At 39.7% G+C, this 19,830-nt stretch overlaps 1 protein-coding gene across 9 annotated transcripts in view; it reads right to left on the bottom strand.

Moving 5' to 3' along the window:
- The window catches only part of LOC132405960 (leucine-rich repeat and immunoglobulin-like domain-containing nogo receptor-interacting protein 3), a 172,136-nt gene that overhangs the window by 90,749 nt on the left and 61,557 nt on the right, over positions 1-19,830 (bottom strand). For 4 of the 9 annotated variants that reach the window (XM_059990995.1, XM_059990997.1, XM_059990998.1 and 1 more), the window contains one exon: positions 10,731-10,861. The exons of 2 other annotated variants lie outside the window; for them this stretch is intronic. The gene's annotated coding sequence lies outside the window, so the exon portion shown is untranslated. Of the gene's footprint in view, positions 1-10,730; positions 10,891-11,560; positions 12,121-16,596; positions 16,634-19,830 lie in introns of those variants that run through there. 3 more of the 9 variants (XM_059991001.1, XM_059991000.1, XM_059991002.1) reach the window with 3 other exon arrangements.

Here is a 19,830-nt window from a genome sequence, read left to right as displayed (position 1 = left end):
CTTACTCTAAAATTCAGAGAAATTTTAATAGTTCAGATCCAGAGACTTTGTTTGGTAATCGTGAGTGGAAAAAAATGATTAGATTCAGTCTAGACAATGAGTGTCCAGAGAGGCTGGTATATTCAATTGCACACATAATATTCTCATTTGCATAAATTCCTGCAGGAATTTTGACAGGATTCTTCACGTTTCCATGATTGTAGATTGAAGATTTGAAATTCAAGATTGTTTGTCATTTCCAGTACACAAGTGTAAAGGAAAACAAAATAATTGTTACTCTTGATCTGATGCAGCAGAGAAAAAACCACAATAAGATAAAGAACACAATAATAATAAAAATGCATTAAATTTAAATACATAAGGTAGATTATACACAGATTAATTCTAAGTCCATAAAGTGATGGTAGGCACAGGAGCGTCTACACATGTGACTCTGATAGGAAGTGATAAAGTAGTGGTTGTTGGGGTGTGGAGGTCTGGGTTAGTGGGTGGAGGTGTTAATCAGCCTTACTGCTTGGGGAAAGTCACTGTTTTTGAGTCTGGATGCTATGTCGCCTCCTCCCTGATGGCAGTGAGACAATCAGTCCATGAGCAGGATGTGGGGGGATACTTCAAGAATGTTGCTGGCCCTCTTCTGGCACCTTTCTCTATATACGATATGGCATTGATGGCGGACAGGCCGGTGCCGGTGATGAGTAGGCGATTTTGACTACCCATTTTTGAGTCTTCCTGTCACCGCAGTGCCGTTTCCAGACTGAGCAGATCCCTCCCTATGCCACAACCACAAATACTGACTTATATTTCACTCGCATATTGACTAAAATCGTTAGACCAGGTGAAAGAGGAGATACCTTTCTGCATGTTTTCTCGCTGGGTGTCTTTTGCTGCATTATACAAGGCAGTCCGAAAACTGAGGAACAACTCAGATTTCCAATAGTGACGGTGAGTGAACTTCAAATCAGACAGAAACTGCTTGGCTGAGTCAGCAGTGTGATTTATATTAGCATGCAGCATGGTTAGAGAGAACAGCAGGAATAAATAATACTCATAGTTGTTGCCCAGCTCTGTTGTTTTTCTCTCATTTGCAGTTATGACAAATATCAACTCTTTTCTCTTTTTACTGAGAGCTCCAGCATCGGAACTGTGGGCCTTTTATTTCCCCTTTCAACAGAGGAATATGATGCTTTTGTGGGAACAAAATAAACAATCATTGATATGCATTGAAATATATGCATTTAGTTTCAGGTTTAAGCCCATAAGATATATGAGCAGTTTTAGGCAATTTGGCCCATCAAGTCTGCTACCCTATTTCATCATGCCCCAATCCCCTGTTTTCTCCCCATATCTCTTCATGCTCTGATCAATCAATAATCTTTCAACCTCTGCCATAAATATACACAGAGTCTTTGCCTCCACAACTGCTTGTGGCAATGAATTCCATGGTCCTGATGAAGGGTCTTGGCCCAAAATGTCGACTGTACACTCTTCCATGGATGCTGCCTGGCCTGCTGAGTTCCTCCAGCATTTTGTGTGTGTTGCATGGATTTCCAGAATTTTCAGATTTTCTCTTGGTTGTAAGGACTCCTAAATCCTATTGTGCCTCAGTTATTGTGTATTATATCTCTATTTCAAAAATAGTCAACACTTTCATTTCTTCTACCAAAGTGCATGACAATATACTTTCCGACTGCCATCTGCCACTTCTTTGTCCGTTCTCCTGATCTGTCCCTTTGTAGCCTCACTATTTCTTCAGAACTACCTGCCTCTCCACCTACTTTTGTATTGTCTTCAAATTTTGCAACAAGGTCGTCAATTCCATCATCCAAATCATTGACATATAATGTAAAAATACTTATTCAGGTTGTCCTCCATTTCCTTATTCCCCATTACTACCTCTCCATTTTGTTATCCAGTGGTCTGAAATTCACTCCTGCCTCTCTTTTACACTTGATGCATCTGAAGAAACTTTTGGTATCTTCTTTAATATTATTGGCTAGCTCACTTTCGTATTCCATCTTTACCCCCTTAATGACTATTTTAGTTGCCTTCAGTTGTTTTTTTAAAAGTTGCCCACTAATTTTTGCTCTTTTATATGCACTCTGGCTTTTATGTTGGCTTTGACTTCTCTTGTTAGCCATGGTTTTGTCATCTTGCCTTTAGAATACTTCTTTATCTTTGAGATGTATATATCCTATTCCTTCTGAATTGCTTTCAGAAATTCCAGCCATTGCTACTCTGCCGTCATCCCTGCCAGTGTTCTTTTCCAATCAATTCTGGCCAACTCCTCTCTCATGCCTCTGTAATACTCTTTCCCTTTGTAATACTGTTACATCTGACTTTATCTTCTCTTTCTCAAATTTCTGGGTGAATTTGATCACTGGCTCCAAAGAGTTCTTTTACCTTTAGGTCTCTAATCAATTCTGGTTCATTGCACAACTCCCAATCCAGAACAGCTGATTCTCTAGTGGGCTCAACCACAAGCTGCTCCGAGAATCCATCCCATAGGCACTCTAGAAATCTCCCCCCTCCCTGCCAGATAATTTTGTGGATAATAGTTGTCTATCCTCTTCATCTCGACGAATGATTGCATTTGTTACACTAATGGCTAGAAGATCTATTCTATTAAATTAGAAAGAAATTAATCCTCCAACTATATTTCAGTGGTTTTCTCAAAACATTTCTTGTTTGAGCTTAGAAAAAATTAGAAGTGTTGTTTTTGACCCTTCAGTTAAATTTGAAGAAACTTGGAGACCATTTATTCAACATTTTCATATGAGTTGAATTGTCTTTTCCTAAACCTTACTTATATTATCCTTAATTATTTGGGTGGAGGTTCGGAGTTATTGGCACTACTGTATATGTACTTAACATTATTCAATGGCCCATGTTGGTTAGTGTTTTTTTTCTCTTTCTTCTTTTTTTTTCTGGTGTCTTTTTTTTTCTCTTTTTATTTCTTTGTTTATCAATGCTATGAGTTTGGGAGGTTATATATTTTTATTATTATATGAATGTCTATTTAAACTATTAATTATGTACTCTCAAACACTTTGTATTCATGTTTCATTTATGTTTGTTTAAAATTAATAAAAAGATTTAAAAAGAAAGGAATATCTGCTGCGTGCCAGGGGACTCAGGATCTTGGTGATCTTCAGGGACAGAGCTCGAAAAAAGCGACATAACGGACCTTTAATATCATAAACCAGCAAGTTGTCTGTTATGTCTCCCTGCTCGCTTGGAAAATGGAGACACATCTTCCTCCCTTATTCAGGAGAGAGAGAACCGACAGTATGTCGAATACCGGGTGAAACGCGAAGTCTTTGGGGTAACTGCAAGCCTGCGTCTTTGCTGTCGCTTTACTCACACTTGAGGCCTCGGTGGCGGTGCCAGTGGGGGAGGGGGGAGAGCTTGGGGGTGTGGGACTTCGGGGTTCTAACATTTAACTGTCATTCGTTCTTTGGGGCACTCTGTTTTCATGGATGTTTTGCGAAGAAAAAGCATTTCAGGATGTATGCATTTCTCTGACATTAAATTGTACCTTTGAAACCTTTCTAAAGATCTGATTTCATTTTTTACCAAGAAAACTGTCACCACTTCTGCCTTCCTGCCTGTCCTTTTATGTGTATCTTTAGACATTAAGCTCCCAGCTATAATCTTTCAGCCATGATTCAGTGATACCTATATCATACCTGCCAATCTGTAACTCAGCTGTAAGTTCATCTACCACATTCTATATACTGTGCACATTCAAATATGACACCTTCAGCCCTGTATTCACTCATTTTGACTTTATTCTGCTTTTATGTTGCAATTCATCTTGTTGCCTGCAATTTTGCTCTATCATCAGCCTCTCACTGTAAATCGCCTCTGTTTGTAAACCAGCTACCTCATCTTCAGCACAATCACTCCAGTTCCCATTCCCTTGTCAAATTAGTTTAAACTTTCCGAAACAACTCTAGCCAACCAGCCTACAAGGATATTAAGTTTATGTTTAAGGTTAAGTTGAGTTGTCATTCAACCATACCCATGAATACAGTCAAATACTTATTTTTTTTTAGGTAAAAATGTCTTCTTTTTTTTTTCTCTTTCTCCGCAAAGTTTCAGAGCTGACCAGAAGGATGTTTACTTTTTTCTTTTGGAATTTTATCCTTAAATGGACTGCCCAGCCCCTTTTTTTGTTTTAGGTTAGTTTAGTGTGGTTACATTAAATTTGCAGTCTTTTTTTTTGTATGAATTGCCAGGAGGAGTTGTGGTTCTTTGTTTCTATACAACAGCCCAATATTACATTGACATCACTTTGACAGTATACATCCCTTTCGTTGCTTGTACGTTTATTGTATTTGTATTTGATATAACTTCTCCTCTGATTTATATCTATATTTTTAAAAAATCAATAAAAAAGATTGAAAATAAAATGAATGAAACAGCATTCATCCAAGGCCAAGGTAGAAAATACAAAACCAATCATCATACTCAGCACATAGAGCACATATAATTGTGAAAACAGAAAAAAACATACAGTTACAAAAATAACAATATTAAAATAAACTATTCTGCCATCTTCTCACTTCCTTCGCATTCCTGAAGAACGGTCTCAGCCTGAATTGTCAACTATTTTTTCATTTCCATAGATGCTGCCTGACCTGCTGAGTTCCTCCACAATTTTGTGCTTGTTGCTTTGGATTTCCAGCATCTGCAGACTTTCTCACATAACTAATAATGTAGCCCCAGTCCCTGAGTGTCATGGCCTGTAGATTGATGGTACGTGGATGTTGTCCTGAAGCCACGTTTCTGCAAGAACCAACCTGCAACAGTTCCTCATCTCACATATGTGCAGCTGCAGATGAACATAATTCAGCCTGTCTGCCACTGAGCCATCCCAGTACGGAATCCAGTGGCATGCATCCAACTATGGTATCTCCTTCCCTTGTGGCTACAACCTGATTCATGACGGCCTAGTCCGCACAACAATTGAGTCGATGCAGCTCCCCTGCCGTCGATCTTGCCAACGAATGAATGAATTGGACTCGCGGTTTCTACACTTCCAATGTCCAATGCGGTCTTGTGATCACCATATTTAACTGATTAGCATTTCATTAAAACAGAGTCTGACAGTGGGTGTAACATTCTGCAGTAATTAACGAGAGTGAAAGGTGAACTCTTAAGGAAAACTTGAGGGGAAATTCCTTGACTTAGGGACTGGACAAGTGTGAAAGAATTGGCAGCAGAAGTGGTGGGTGCTGGTTCAATTGCCACCTGTAACAGGAATTTGGACAAGAACATGGATGGTTCAGGTACAGGATGATGGCAGAGTAACAATGTAGCACAGACTAGATGGGCTGATGGGCCTTTTCTGTGCAGTAGTGCTCTATGTCTTGACGATTAGTAATGCCCAGGCTAAAAAGTGAGATGTAGTTATTGAATGTTGCCTAACATATTGTGGATTATATGTCCGACATCGTGAACATTATTCATTCTTTAGTGCTCAAGAGTACAGTAAATTTCAACTTGTATTTAGATAACACAAGAACAGTATCCTAGTCAGTAGTTCACAGGAAATGTTGGCTGTGATTCAGCCTAATCCTTAGATTATTTTATACTTTTGAGAATCACAGCTTTTGAGAACCAGCTTGATATGGAATGATTTTCATCTGCCCATCGAGAGAAATCCTTGCGCTTTCAAATAAATGTCTGCCCAGGATATTGGAATGAGCATCAAGCTGATGCCTCATCTGGAATCAGCACTCTCTGTTCTGCACTGAAGTGCAGGGCCAAAATACATTCAGACACCAGGGAGAGTTGGATCAATGGCGAGACTGAGCCTTAGTGAATCAAAAATGATTCTTTAAAGCAAAAGTTGTAACAATTAAGAATTCAGGTTTTACAGAATCAGAATCAAGTTTAATTTCACTAGCATGTGTCATGAAATCTAATGTTTCGTGATAGTAGTACATTGCAATACATAATAATAATAATTTAAAGTTACAATAAGTATATATAAAAAAAAGAAAAATTGAATTAAATATGTACCATAGAACCATAGAACACTACAGCACAGTACAGGCCCTTCAGCTCTCAATGTTGTGCCAACCCATATAATCCTTTAAAAAAAAGTACTACACCCACACTACCCCATAACCCTCCATTTTTCTTTCATCCATGTGCCTGTCCAAGAGGCTCTTAAGTACCCCTAATGTTTTAGCCTCCACCACCATCCCTTGCAAGTCATTCCAGGCACTCACAACCCTCTGTGTAAAAAACTTACCCATGATGTCTCCCCTAAACTTCTCTCCCTTAATTTTGTACATTTGCCCTCTGGTGTTTGCTATTGGTGCCCTGGGAAACAGGTACTGACTATCCACCCTATCTATGCCTCTCACAATCTTGTAGACCTCTATCAAGTCCCCTCTCATTCTTCTACGCTCCAAAGAGAAAAGTCCCAGCTCTGCTAGCCTTGCATCATATGACTTGTTCTCCAAACCAGGCAACATCCTGGTAAATCCCCTCTGCACCCTCTCCATAGCTTCCACATCCTTCTTATAATGATGTGACCAGAATTGAACACAAGTAGTGTAAAAGGAGGGGGTAGTGTCCATGTGTTCATCGTCCATTCAGAAATCTGATGGTGGAGGGGAAGAACCTGTTCCTAATATGTTGAGTGTGTGTCTTCAGGTCCTTCTTGATGGAAGCAATGAGAACAGGGCATGTCGTGGGTGATGGGCATCCATAATGCTAGATGCTGCCTTTTTGAAGCATTGCCTTTAGAAGATGTCCTGAGTGCTGGGGAGGCTAATTCGCAAGCTGGAGCTGGCTGAGTTTACAACTTTCTGCAGCTTTTCCCGTTCCTCTCCAGTGCTCCTCCATACCAGATGAGATGCAACCAGCCAGAATGCTCTCCAGGGTTCATCAGTAGAAATTTGCAAGAGTCTTTGGTGACAAATCAAATCCCCTCAAATTCCTAAAGAAATATTATCTCTGTCGTGCCTTCTTTGTAATTGCATCACAATTATCTTTGTAATTGCATCACTATGTTGGGCCCAGCATAGATCCTTAAAGGTATCAAAACTAAGGAAATTAAAACAGTAACATATCCAAATTGTGAAATATTGCGGTTTGCTAATACTGTCTTCCATTGGAAATGGCAAAATAATCTCCATTGTAGTTGCCAAAACAAAAGGTGGGTCTGTCAATTCTAGTTCTCCCAGGCAGTTAATCTGATCAACCATTCTAATTAACCTCCCCCACGTCCTCTATCTATTACCTCAGTCACTGCACTGCAAGCACTTTAAATCACTTATTATAGTGTTGTTTACATTGTAAATACATGCTGGAATTCTTGTATTTATATACATTTTATTCTGTATTTTCACTTTAATCTCTATCTTCATATTTTATATAATTCTTTATTCTTTATAATTATCAGATGCTAGTGTTTTCTGTTGCATGGCATACCCTTACCAACACACCACCGCAAATAGCTAATACATGTAAATGGATTTGGCAAATAAAGTTAATCCTTGATCTTTAAGCTTTTTATTACCAATTTTATGCCTAAAGCTAAGCAATAAATTTCACTTCACTCAGCAGTCTGGAATCAGATTTACTCTTGAGGTTAAAATGGGCTTTGGAAAAAAAGCTATTAATTGTAACAGTCCAATTATTTTTAAAAGAAATTGGTTTATTTTCCCTCATGACAAATGCAACACAATGCCCCTCCACCTCCTGCTGAACCACCGTTCTGGGCCCTGAACAGTCCTTTCGAGTGAGGTGACACTTCACCTGCAAGTCTGTTGGGGTTGTCTACACTATCTGGTGCTCCTGATGCAGCCTCCTCTACTATGTTCTGGCCCATGGTGGAGTGAGGCACCACTTTGCTGTGCACCTTCACTCTGTCTCCAACAAAAATGGGATTTCCTGGTCATTATAATTGACCTTCCCATTCTCATTCTGGTATGTCTGTCCATGGACTCTCTATTGCCATGATGAAGCCACTCTTGGGTTAGAGCTGGAACAACACATACCAGGGGTGATTGATAAGTTCGTGGCCTGAGGTAGAAGGAGATGACTTATGCAGCTCTCGTTACATGCACGTGCAGTCAACTCTTTGAGTGAAAATGCAGAAAGTTTGAAGTTAGTAACTCATCAGGGTTGATTGATAAGTTTGTGGCCTGAGGTAGAAGGAGATGAGTTGTACAGCTCTGGTTACATGCACGTGCAGTCAACTCTTTGAGTGAAAATGCAGTAAGTTTGAAGTTAATAACATCTTCTACCTTAGGCCACAAACTTATCAATCACCCTGTGCTGTGGACCACTGCTGGAGGTCCAAGATGCCGACTTCTACAAAGAAGGGATCTGTATGCTCCACGACCGCTGGGCTAAGTAGGAGGGGACTATGTTGAAAAATAAATGTGCTAGGTTTTCTAAAATTGACTCCTTCTACCTTAGGCCACAAACTTATCAATCACCCCTCATATTCTGTCTGCATAGCCCCCAGTCTGATGGAATGAATATTGATTTTGCTAACTTCCGGTAATTTCTTCCCTCTCCCTCATCTCTCTTCATCCATTCACTATTGTAGTTACCTTCTCACCCATTCTCTTCTCCTCAGTGCCAATCACCTCGCTCTGGTGCCCCTCCTCTTTCCCTTGGTCCATTCTCTTATCCTGTCAGAATCTTTATTCTTCAGCTGTTTACCTCTTCCACCTATCACCTCCGAGCTCTTTCCCCAGGCGTTCATCATCCCCCTGACATGGTCTCACCTATCACCTGCCAGCTCCTTCTCCTCTCCCCATCTCTATATTCTGTCTTCTGCCCCCTTTTCCAGTCCTGATAAAGGGTCTCAGCCCAAAACATCGACTATTTATTCCTCGCAATAGATGCTGCCTGACCTGCTGAGTTCCTCCAGCACTTTGCATGTAACTCAGTTTCTTTTCCTTCCTTCTGACAAATACTTTAGTGGTAACTCGCAAACGTTGCTTGACTATATAATGAATGAAAATAAATTTTTTAGAATTTTCCTTTTCTCCATTCCTTCTTTTGATATTACTGGAGAAGGAATTGTTTTGTAGACTATTGTGGTGCTGCAGACATTAACAGAAGCAGGAACTTGCAGCCAGGATACTGATGCTAATCTTTGCATTGTGATAACTTGCTAATGACATAAATAACCAGGTAATTACAACCAATGCTTAATGAACTAGAATCTGCAATTCGATCTGGTTTTTAGATTTTATAGACTAATCTGAGACTATGTAGCAAGGTGAACCACAACAACATTAATCTGAAAAAAAACCCAGCGAGAACTGTCAAGGGCTGTCAGAATCTCAAGCCTGGAGTTTGACGTTGTGAAATGAATACAGATGATATTGTCACAGTGAATACTTCAGGAATAGAAAATATACTGAATTTTCTATAAATAGAAACCTGCTATAAATCACTTTCCCAAACATAATTATTCCAAAACATTATGCTGAATATTAATATTTACAGTGTAAATTTTGAGCTCATGAAATGCTTTTGTTTATTTTCAGTAGAGCACAACTGCCTACATTATGATGAAGCAATGATGCAATTTCATCGCATCCTCCTCGCTATCAGTCCTGATGTAAACAGATGGTGAGCTTCCAGACACTGTTGTTTTCACTGGCAAACATTCAAAGTGGAATAATTTTCAGACGGAGTTAATTTTAATGCATACTTGTGAGAATAGTTCTTTGGATCAGAATGATCTACATTTCTGTACCACGGTTAATAAACAACATCCCTGTGACCTTACCATACTTTACACCTCAATAGGTAAAAGGGTAATATTTAACTTCATTGTAAATTCAATGATTCAACTGAAATGCAGAACAATGTACAGATTGTTTGTCAGTCTTTATTTATTGTTTTTAAAAATTCTATTCGAATTCTTTATTTTCTTGTAAATGCCTGCAAGAAAAATGAATATTAGGGTAGCATTTAGTAATATATGTACTTTTATAAGAAATTGTACTTTGAGTTTGAGTTTTCACTTTGAGATGTACTAAAAATAGAATACTGGATGAAATATAATAACACAAATAAAGTTTCCTTTCCTTCTCCTCTTTCTCTATTCCCCACTCTGATTATTTTTATCTCTTCTCACTTGCCCATCACCTCACCCTGGGTCCCCTCCTTCCTTTCGCCCCGGTCCATTCTCCTCTCCTATCAGATTCCTTCACCTCCAGCCCTTTACCTTCCCCACCCACCTGGCTTCACCTACCACTTTTTAGCTAGTCTCCTTCCCCTCCCCCACCTGTTCATTCTGCCACCTTCTCCCTTTCCTTTCCAGTCCTGATGAAGGGTCTTGGCCTGAAACATCAGCTGTTCATTCCTCTCCATAGATGCTGCCTGACCTGTTGAGTTCTTGCAGCATTTTGTGTGTCATGCTTTGGATTTCCAGCATCTGCAAATTTTCTCGTGTTTTTAACACAAAATAAGATTGGTATCTAAATTACAGATTAGTTACTTTAATAATAATAAAATCGTTTAATTGTTTTCCTTCAATTCTGCAAACTTTGCGATTGAAAAATATTTGAAGGCTGGATTTTCTGGATTCCAGACTTGTAATATTGTGTTCATTAACACATGCCTTAATTATCTCCACAATGGCATCAGTACATTTTATCCTGCTTTTTTATGTTATTGGTGCCTCTGTACACACTTCTGCACTCAAATTTAATCTTTAGAAGTGTTAAATATTGCTCTGTTACCTCCAGGTGGACGTATTATCACATTCTGTAGTCTTCATGACAATGCTTTCCTTATCGTCAGCTGCTGCAATACACCCTGCTTTGTCCTTGCTCATGCTGACATTTGCTAACCACCTCGATATGTTTAGTCTCTGAAATGAAGACAATTTAGGGATTGTTCCTGGTCAGAAAAGTCAATGTAAAACAAAATAGTAATTCATGAAGATTAATTTTATTTTGCCACAAATTGATTAATTTGATATCTAAATTAAGGCAAACTGCATTTAAATTTTGTGTTTGCATTAATTTTACACACTGAGAAATGCATTCATTGTCAGTCCTATATAAATTACATTCACTATTTCAACAAAGCAGTTTGAGATTAAAAAATTACAGTAGATTATTATAATGAGGAAATGTACTAAATCTTACTGCAAATCTGCCACTGTGCAAATTCATACAATTTCATTGTTTTACAGGAAATATAAAAAAAATACCCTGAAGAAAGGTCTCAGCCTGAAATGTCAACTGTTTACACTTTTCCAGAGATGCTGCCTGACTGCTGAGTTCCTCCAGCATTTTGTGTGTGCTGCTTTCAAACAGGTATTATAGGCAGCATGAAAGCCAAATACCAGGCACTGGTACAGCAGTGCCACGGACAGAGGTGGAGGGCACGATGCGAGTCTATGGAAACAGAGTGTAGAAATTTTACTGGCTGCCCGCTCAGCAGAGCCTACTCTCTTCTTGGCATTAGGGGGTCTCCAAAGAAAAGAACCATCAAGACCATCACTGAGCCAGCCTCCAGATGGCTAAAGATCAAGAGGTGTGAGCCATGTTGTTGGGGTACAAACCTGGGCCTGATCAATCCTGGCTGGGCTGTCTGGGTGAAAGTGTCTGATGTTGAAAGATCTGAAACACCTGATGACCCCAGGTTTCTGGTGATGTGTCCCAGCATGTCCTAGGATGTATCTCAGCATCAGAGAACCTGAACACTTTGCCAAGTAAAAGGATTCCAATCAGGAGGTTATCTTCTTCACCACCTCCTCGGAATTACGCAAAAATAAAACTTTCCAAAACAAGTAACTTCCAGCTTTTCACATGAAAGAATCTCATCGCTAAACTACTCTTGCTGAAGGCATATTAAGCAAACCCAGGTAATCATAAACCCATTAGTGTACAAGCCCTGGAAAGTAACAAAATCCACAATGCACTGATGGGATGCCAGAAAAAACACATGGATTTCCAAAGACCATAATTCAGTGCTAACAATGCTCTTAATTTTCATGGGGCTTCTAGTTCATCCTTTCCAGAAAGGATGTGATAAAGGTGAAAGATTAGCTTTATTTTCCAGATGTACATTGAAACATACGATGAAATGCACCGTTTGTGTCAATGACCAACATAGTCCGAGGACCAACACACCACAGTTCCGGCAACAATATCGCAAGCCCATTACTCACTAACCCTAGCTATATGCCTTTGGAATGTGCCAGAGAAAATCCCACACGGCCAGGAGGAGAATGTTCAAACTCCTTGCAGACAGCGCTGGGAATTGAACCTGTTCACTGATCGCTGGCTATGGTACCAGCTCCATCAGCTACAGCAGAAGAGAAGCCATGCCTTCCCAAGGAGGAAGACAGTAAGAGATGAAATGATCACTATTTTTCAAACACTTATATCTCATTATGTTTAAGTCATTACTACTTCATTTCAATGAATAATGTCAACTATTGACATTTCCCAAAACAGAGGGCCAAATCCAACAATGTTGGAAATTGAATGCTGAGGTTGAAAGGGAAGTTTAATCTATATCTAAGAACATTTAAGAAATGCTTAGATAAGCATACAGATGATAGAAAAATAAAGGGTTATATGGGAGGGACATTGAGAATGATCTCAGAGAAGGCTAAAAGGTCAGCACAACATTGTGGAAAGAAGAGTCTCTACTGTGCTCTAATTTCTATGTTCTGCCTGCAGCTTACAAATTTGTGCTGCCTGTTCACTTTTCTGATCTTGGATCTGAACCAGGACATCATTATTATTGCTGACCATGAGACCACAAAACAACCGGAAAATAGAAGCTGATGTAATTTAAATAGTGAGACCATAAGACATAAGAGTAGAATTAGACAATTTTTCCCATCAGCCTTGCTCTGCTGTTGATCATGGTTAATTTATTTTCCCTCTCAAATCCATTCTCCTGTTATTTCCCCATAACATTTCACAAAAAGTATATCTTAAGTATACCATTTTGGATATTGTTGTGGGGGATGAACATCCAGGATTGCCATGGAGACCAGGTTACTGGCAGTGAACATGGGTCCATGGTGCAGAAGGGAATGAGGGAGAGGAGGGGAGTGGTAGTGATAGGGGCCTCCGTAGACATAGACAGGAGATTCTGTGGATGTGAATGGGACACCCAGGTGGTATGTTGCCTCTGAGGTGCCAAGGTCAGGAATGTCTCAGATTATACCCACGGCATTTTGGAGGGGAGGAAAAGCAGCCAGATATCTTGCTACATGTTGGCGCATGGCCTAGTGGATAAAGCATCGGTCTAGTGATCTGAAGGTCACTGGTTTGAGCCTCAGCTGAGGCAGTGTGTTGTGTCCTTGAACAAGGCACTTAACAACACATTGCTCTGCGATGACACCGGAGCCAAGCTGCTTGGGTCCTAGTGCCCTTCCCTTGGACAACATCGGTGGCGTGGAGAGGGGAAGGCTTTCAGCTTGGGCAACTGCCAGTTTCCCATACAACCCTGCCCAGGCCTGCACCCTGGAAACCTTCCAAGATGCAAATCCATGGTCTCACAAGACGTACGGATGCCTATTGGTAACAATGACATAGGAAAGAAAAGCAAAGAGGTCCTGAAGAGAGAATTTAGAGAACTAGGCAGAAAGCCAGGACCTCCAGGGTAGAAATATCTGGACTGCTACCTGTGTCACAGGCCAGTGAGGGTAGAAACAGGATGATTTGGCAGATAAATGTGTGGCTGAAAAACTGGTGCAGGGGGCAGGGCTCCAGGTTCTTAGATCATTGGGTAGGTTTGTTAGAGCAGTTGGGGACAGTTTAAACTAATTTAGCAGGGGGATGGGAACAGGAGTGAAGGGGCTCAGGATAGGACGGATGATAAAAAAGAATAGGTAGTATGCAGTCAGACTATCAGGAAGGGCAGGCAGATGATAGGACAAGACTGCAGCCAGCAGGGTGTGTATCAATGCATTAGGGATGCAGTATCAAAAAGTATAGCAAGTACTGTACTCAAAGAATGTACAGAGTATAAGAAATAAGGCGGATGATCTTCTTGCACTTTTACAGATTGTGGCCATCACTGAGTCATGGCTGAAGGATGGTTGTAGTTGGGAGATGAAAGTCCATTGTTATACATTGTATCAGAGGAATAGGAAGCTAGACGGGGGTGTGTGGCTCCGCTATAAAGAATAGCATCAAATTGGTAGAAAGATGTGATATAGATTCAGAAGATGTTGAATCCTTGTGGGTTGAGTTAAGAAACTGCAAGGGTAAAAGAATCCTGATGGCAGTTATATATGGGCTTCCCAACAGTTACTGGGATGTGGACTACAGATTACAATGGGAAGTAGAAAAGGAATGTCAAAAGGGCAAAGTTAGTCATGAGAGATTTTAACATACAGGCAGATTGGGAAAATCATGTTGGTAATGGATCTCAAGAGAGTGTATTGTTGAATGCCTATGAGATGGCCTTTTTTTGTCATTGAGCCTGCTAGGGGATTAGTTATACTGGATTGTGTGTTATTTAATGAACCAGGGATAATTAGGAAGCTTAAGGTAAAGGAACTCTTAGGAGACAGTGATTGCAATATGACTGAGTTCAATTTGAAATTTGATAGGGAAAAGGTAAAGTCTGATATAGCGGTATTTCTGTGGTGTAAAGAAAATTTCAGTGGTATGAGAGAGGAGATGGCCAAAGTAAATTGGAAGGAGATGCTGGCAGGGATGACAGTAGAGCAGCAATAGCTTGAGTTTCTGGAAAAAAATAAGAAGGTACAGGATAGATATACCTGTATTCCAAAAACAAAGAAATATTCATGTGGCAAAATAGTACAACCACGACTGACAAGGGCAATCAAAGCTAATGTAAAAGCAAAAGAGAGGGCGTACGACAAAGCAAAAATTAGCAAGAATATAGAGGATTGGGAAGATTTTAAAAACCTACAAAGACCAACTAGAAGAATCATTAAGAAGGCAAAGAAGAAATATGAAAGCAAGCTAGGAAACAATATCAAGGTGGATGGAAAAAGCTTTTTCAAGTAAAAGAAAGATGCGAGTGGGAATATAACCATTAGAAAATGAGGCCAGAAAAATAATAACGGGGGACAAGGAGATACCAGATGAACTAATTTGCATCAATCTTCACTGTGGAAGACAATATCAATGTCCCAGATATTGAAGGGTGTGAGGGAAGAGATGTGAGTGCAGTTCCTATTACAAGGAAGAAGTTGCTCAAAAAGCTGAAAGATCTGAAGGTGTGTAAGTCATCTGGACAAAATAAGCTGCACCCTAGGATTCTGAAAGAGGTAGCAGTAGAGATTGTGGAAGCATTAGTAATGATTTTTCAAGAATCCTTGGACTTTGGCATGGCTCCATAGGACTGGAAAAGGTCCACTCCACTCTTTAGAAAAGGTGAGAGGCAGCAGAAAGGAAATTATAGACCAGTTAGCCTGACCAAAGTAGTTGGGAAGAATGGAGTCAATTGTTAAGGATGAGATTAAAGAGTACTTGGTGACACAGGACAAAACAGGACAAAGTCAGCATGGTTCCTAAAGGGAAGATCCTGTCTGATGAACTTGTTGGAATGGAGATTACAAATAGGATAGATAGAAGGGATGCAGTAGATGTATATTTTGACTTTCAGAAGGCTGCAGAAGGACTTAAACAAATTAGGAGAATGGTCAAGAAAGTGGCAAATGAGAGACAGTGTTAGAAAGTACTTAGTCATGCACTTTGGTAGGAGAAATAAATAGGTAGACTATTTTCTAAACTGAGAAAATCCAAAAATCTGAGATGCAACTGGATCCAGGAGTCCTTGTGCAGAACACCCTAAAGGTTAACTTGTAGGTTGAGTCGGTGGTCAAGAAGGTAAATGCAGTGTTAGCATTCATTACAAGAGATCTATAATATAAGAGCAGGGATGTGATGCTGAGGCTTTATAAGGCACCATTGAGGCCTCACCTTGAGTATTGTGAACAGTTTTGGGTGCCTCATCTATGAAAAAAATATGCTGGCATTGGAGAGGGTTCAGAGCATTTTCACAAGTATGATTCCAGGAATGAAAGGATTATTATACGAGGAATGTTTGATAGCTTTGGGTCTGTACTTGGTGGAATTTAGAAGGATGAGGGGGGATCTCATTGAAACCTTTCAAATGTTGAAAGACCTAGACAGAGTAGATGTGGAAGGGATGTTTCCTATGCTGGGGTACTCTAGGACAAGAGGACACAATCTCAGGATAGAGGGGTATCCATTTATAACAGAGCTGCAGAGAAATTTCTTTAGCCAGAGGGTGGTGAATTTGTGAAGCTTGTTAGGTAGAGATCGATAGATTCTTGATTGGACATGGCATCAAAAGTAATGGGCGAAGGCCGAGGATTGGGGCTAAAGATGGGAAAAAAGGTTCAGACATGATTAAGTGGCGGAACAGTCTCATTGGGCCAAATGGCCTAATTCTGCTTCTTTGTCTTATGGTCTTATGACGTTCTGACTAATTAAGAACCAGTCAATCACTGATTTAATTGTACCCAATGACTTGGCCTCCACAGCTGTCAGTGGCAACAACCTCCGCAGATTCACCACCCTCTGACTGCTCGAGTTTCCTCCCACATCTCTAATAAGTGTAGTAAGATCAACTCACACAAAGTGTTGGAGAAACTCAGCAGGTCACGCAGTGTCTATGGAGGGAAATGCACAGTAGACATGATAGTGCTTATCAGCCAGTCCAAGTTCAAGTTCAAGTTCAAGTTTAATTGCTATTCAATCATACCTGAATACCCATGAATACAGCCAAATGAAACTGCGTTACTCTGGGGTCAAGGTGTAAAACATATTACCGACAGTCATACACAGAGCAAGATACATATAGAACATATAAGGTAGCAAGAATACAAGACCATAAGATATAGGAGAAGTAAGCCATTTGGCCCATCGAGTCTGCTCTGATATTCAATCATGGGCAGATCCAGTCATCCCCACACCCCTGCCTTCTCCCCATATCCCTTGATGCCCTGGTTAATCAAGAACCTATCTACATCTGCCTTAAAAAAATCCACTGACTTGGTCTCGACAGCCACTTGTGGCAACAAATTCCACAGATTTACCACCCTCTGACTAAAGCAATTTCTCTGTAACTCTGTTCTAAATAAGATATCAGTAAGATACAGTCACAAATATATATATATATATAATGTTGCAGAAATCTGCATTTGAACACACTATGGCTTGTCTTCTGCTGAGTAAACACTGCAGGGCGGCACTGATTCCAACGTGGACGCTGTGCCACACCGCCCCCAGTGGCTGGGCTGTCTACGGCTTCAGTATTCCATCCGCAGCGCACTTCCCCGTGTAAATACATTCCGATGTTTGTTGGATCTCACATTCACACTGTATAGACAGAGAGTAGCAGCTCAGCCCATTCAGGAAGAGGCGTACCTCAGGGTTTCCATTCGACACCAGAAAGAAGGCATGGTTAATGCTGGCACTTATAACCTAACAAAACCCTGTCTTCTCTCTCTGAACATGGAGCATGGAGCAGTAACAGGCCCTTAAGCCCAGAACATTGTGCCGATCCAATTACTAATCAAGGAGGCAACTGAACTAATGCCTCTCACATTCATGCGTCTACCTGTACATCTCTTAAATGTCTCTCATGTTTCTGTCTCTCCCACCACCCTAGCCAGCGCGTTCCAGGCAACCACCATTCTCTGTGTAAAAAAACTTGCCCTTCATATCTTCTTTGAAATTACCCCCGTCACCTTAGATGCATGCCCTCTGGCATTAGACATTTCAACCCTGGGGAAAAAGAAACTGTCTGTTTTCTCTACCTATACTTCTCATAATCTTTTAAACCTCTATCAGATCTCCCCTCAGCCTCTGCTGCTCCAGATAAAACAGCCCAAGTTTGTCCAACCTCTCATTATAGCACATGCCCTCTAACCCAGGCAGCATCCTAGTAAACCTTTCTGCACCCTCTTCTTCCTATTGTTTCCTGACAGGAAAGATTGAGATTAAATTGGTTTTCCTGCAGAAAACTGTTTAAAATATGCATTCATTGCAAATTGTAAATGCACAATATAATTGAAGCAAAGATGACAAATTAACAATTATTGAGCAATGCTCTTACAAAGACCTGAAAGAGACAGTGTATTTGGTTCTATTTTTGCTCCTTAGATTCTTATACAAGTCTTACAAAAGCTGTTCTGTCCAAATCCCATAATGACACACATTTATTTAGCTAAATGATGGATCAGAATCTGTTGATGCTTGAAACATTAGCAGGAAATGTGGCATGATGGTAACCCAGATTTAAAACACACTCAAGATCTCGTGAGATGCATAAAAATATCAGTAGAAGAATTCAAAGTCCAAGAGAGTGATCCATATCCAATTTCAAACCACAATGAGAAGGACAATATGAGGGCCCAGAAAAGTGGGTTACCTTGTTGTTGCATACGTCATCAGAGACCCCCAGAAAGAGGTACAGGTGCCTTAGGAGCCATACCACCAGGTTCAGGAACAGTTACTATCAGGCTCTTGGACCAGAGGGGATAGCTTCAATCAACTTTAATTGCCTCACCACTGAACTGATTCCACAACTTATGGACACTTTAAGGACTCTATAACTTCAGCTCTCTATATCTATCACTTATTTATTATTATTATTATTATTATTATTATTATTATTATTATTATTATTATTATTATTATTATTATTATTATTATTATTATTATTATTATTATTATCATTATCATTATTATTATTATTATTATTATTATTATGTTTTAATTTTTTTCTCTCTCTCAGCTCATGCTGATAAAACCTGAGGTATGAGCATAGCAAGGCATGCTCATTTGTCAATTGCTAGGAACTTTCAGACTATTCTAGTGGTGTTTAGCGTTGCAACTTTCTGAAGATTTACATTGATATTACTGTGTATCCCTAATTGTTTAATGCTATTGTGTCGTGCATTTGAGATGACACCAGTTGTGTATATTACTATTAGGATGATGCATACCCTGCTCATGTACCAAAGTCTTTCAATTTCCCCTTTAATAGCACATTACTGGTGTTTTTCACTTACTGATTTCTGTAAGTTATGAGCCTTTGGAATGGCTATATCTATTAAATAAGTTATTACTTGCTTATCCTGTATTATTACATTGGGACGGTTATTATGGATTGTTCTATCTGTTATAACTGATTGGCGATAATATAATTTGTGGTATTCTGATTCTGGAACTGGATCAGGCATGTATTTATAGTGAAGTGTGATTTCTTTGGAGAGGGACTTGAGGGAAAAGTTAGTTTAAAATCATCCCTCATGTTTCAAAGGATGCAGGGTCAAAGGTCAACTTTATTCACCACAGACATCTGCATGTTTCAGGATTTTGTTGTGCTGTGATGTGACATGCAGTCAAAGGACAACATTCAACAATTACAAAGAATAAAAAATATATAAAATTAAGTTAGAAGTACTGATATGGAATAAATACATAAATACCAGCATGTATTTACAAAAAAGCAGCATTATAAAAAGAGGTGGAAAATGTTTACAATGCAGTGCAGTGACAGAGGGTGGGGGAGGAGGAGACAAAAGAAAGAAATACTGCAAGTGCTGGAAAAATATGACAGAATATTCGGCAAATTGAAACAACATTTGTAATGGGAGAAAAGCAGCTAATTTTTTGATTTAATATTTAATTTTAATGATACAATCGATATGAAGAAAATCTATTTGTTTATTTGTGCAGACAGCAGTAACAATATGGAATTTTAGCTGTTCAAGTGAAGGAAACAGAGTCAATTCCAGCATTCAAAAGAGTACTAACTGGGCATTTGAGAGAGAATAATTTGTCGTAGTTGGCATGGCTT

Source organism: Hypanus sabinus, chromosome 16 (genome assembly GCF_030144855.1).
Source record: "Hypanus sabinus isolate sHypSab1 chromosome 16, sHypSab1.hap1, whole genome shotgun sequence".
Classification (NCBI taxonomy): domain Eukaryota; kingdom Metazoa; phylum Chordata; class Chondrichthyes; order Myliobatiformes; family Dasyatidae; genus Hypanus; species Hypanus sabinus.
The sequence above is the reverse complement of the archived record's forward strand: the minus strand, read 5'-3'. Positions and strand labels throughout refer to the sequence as shown.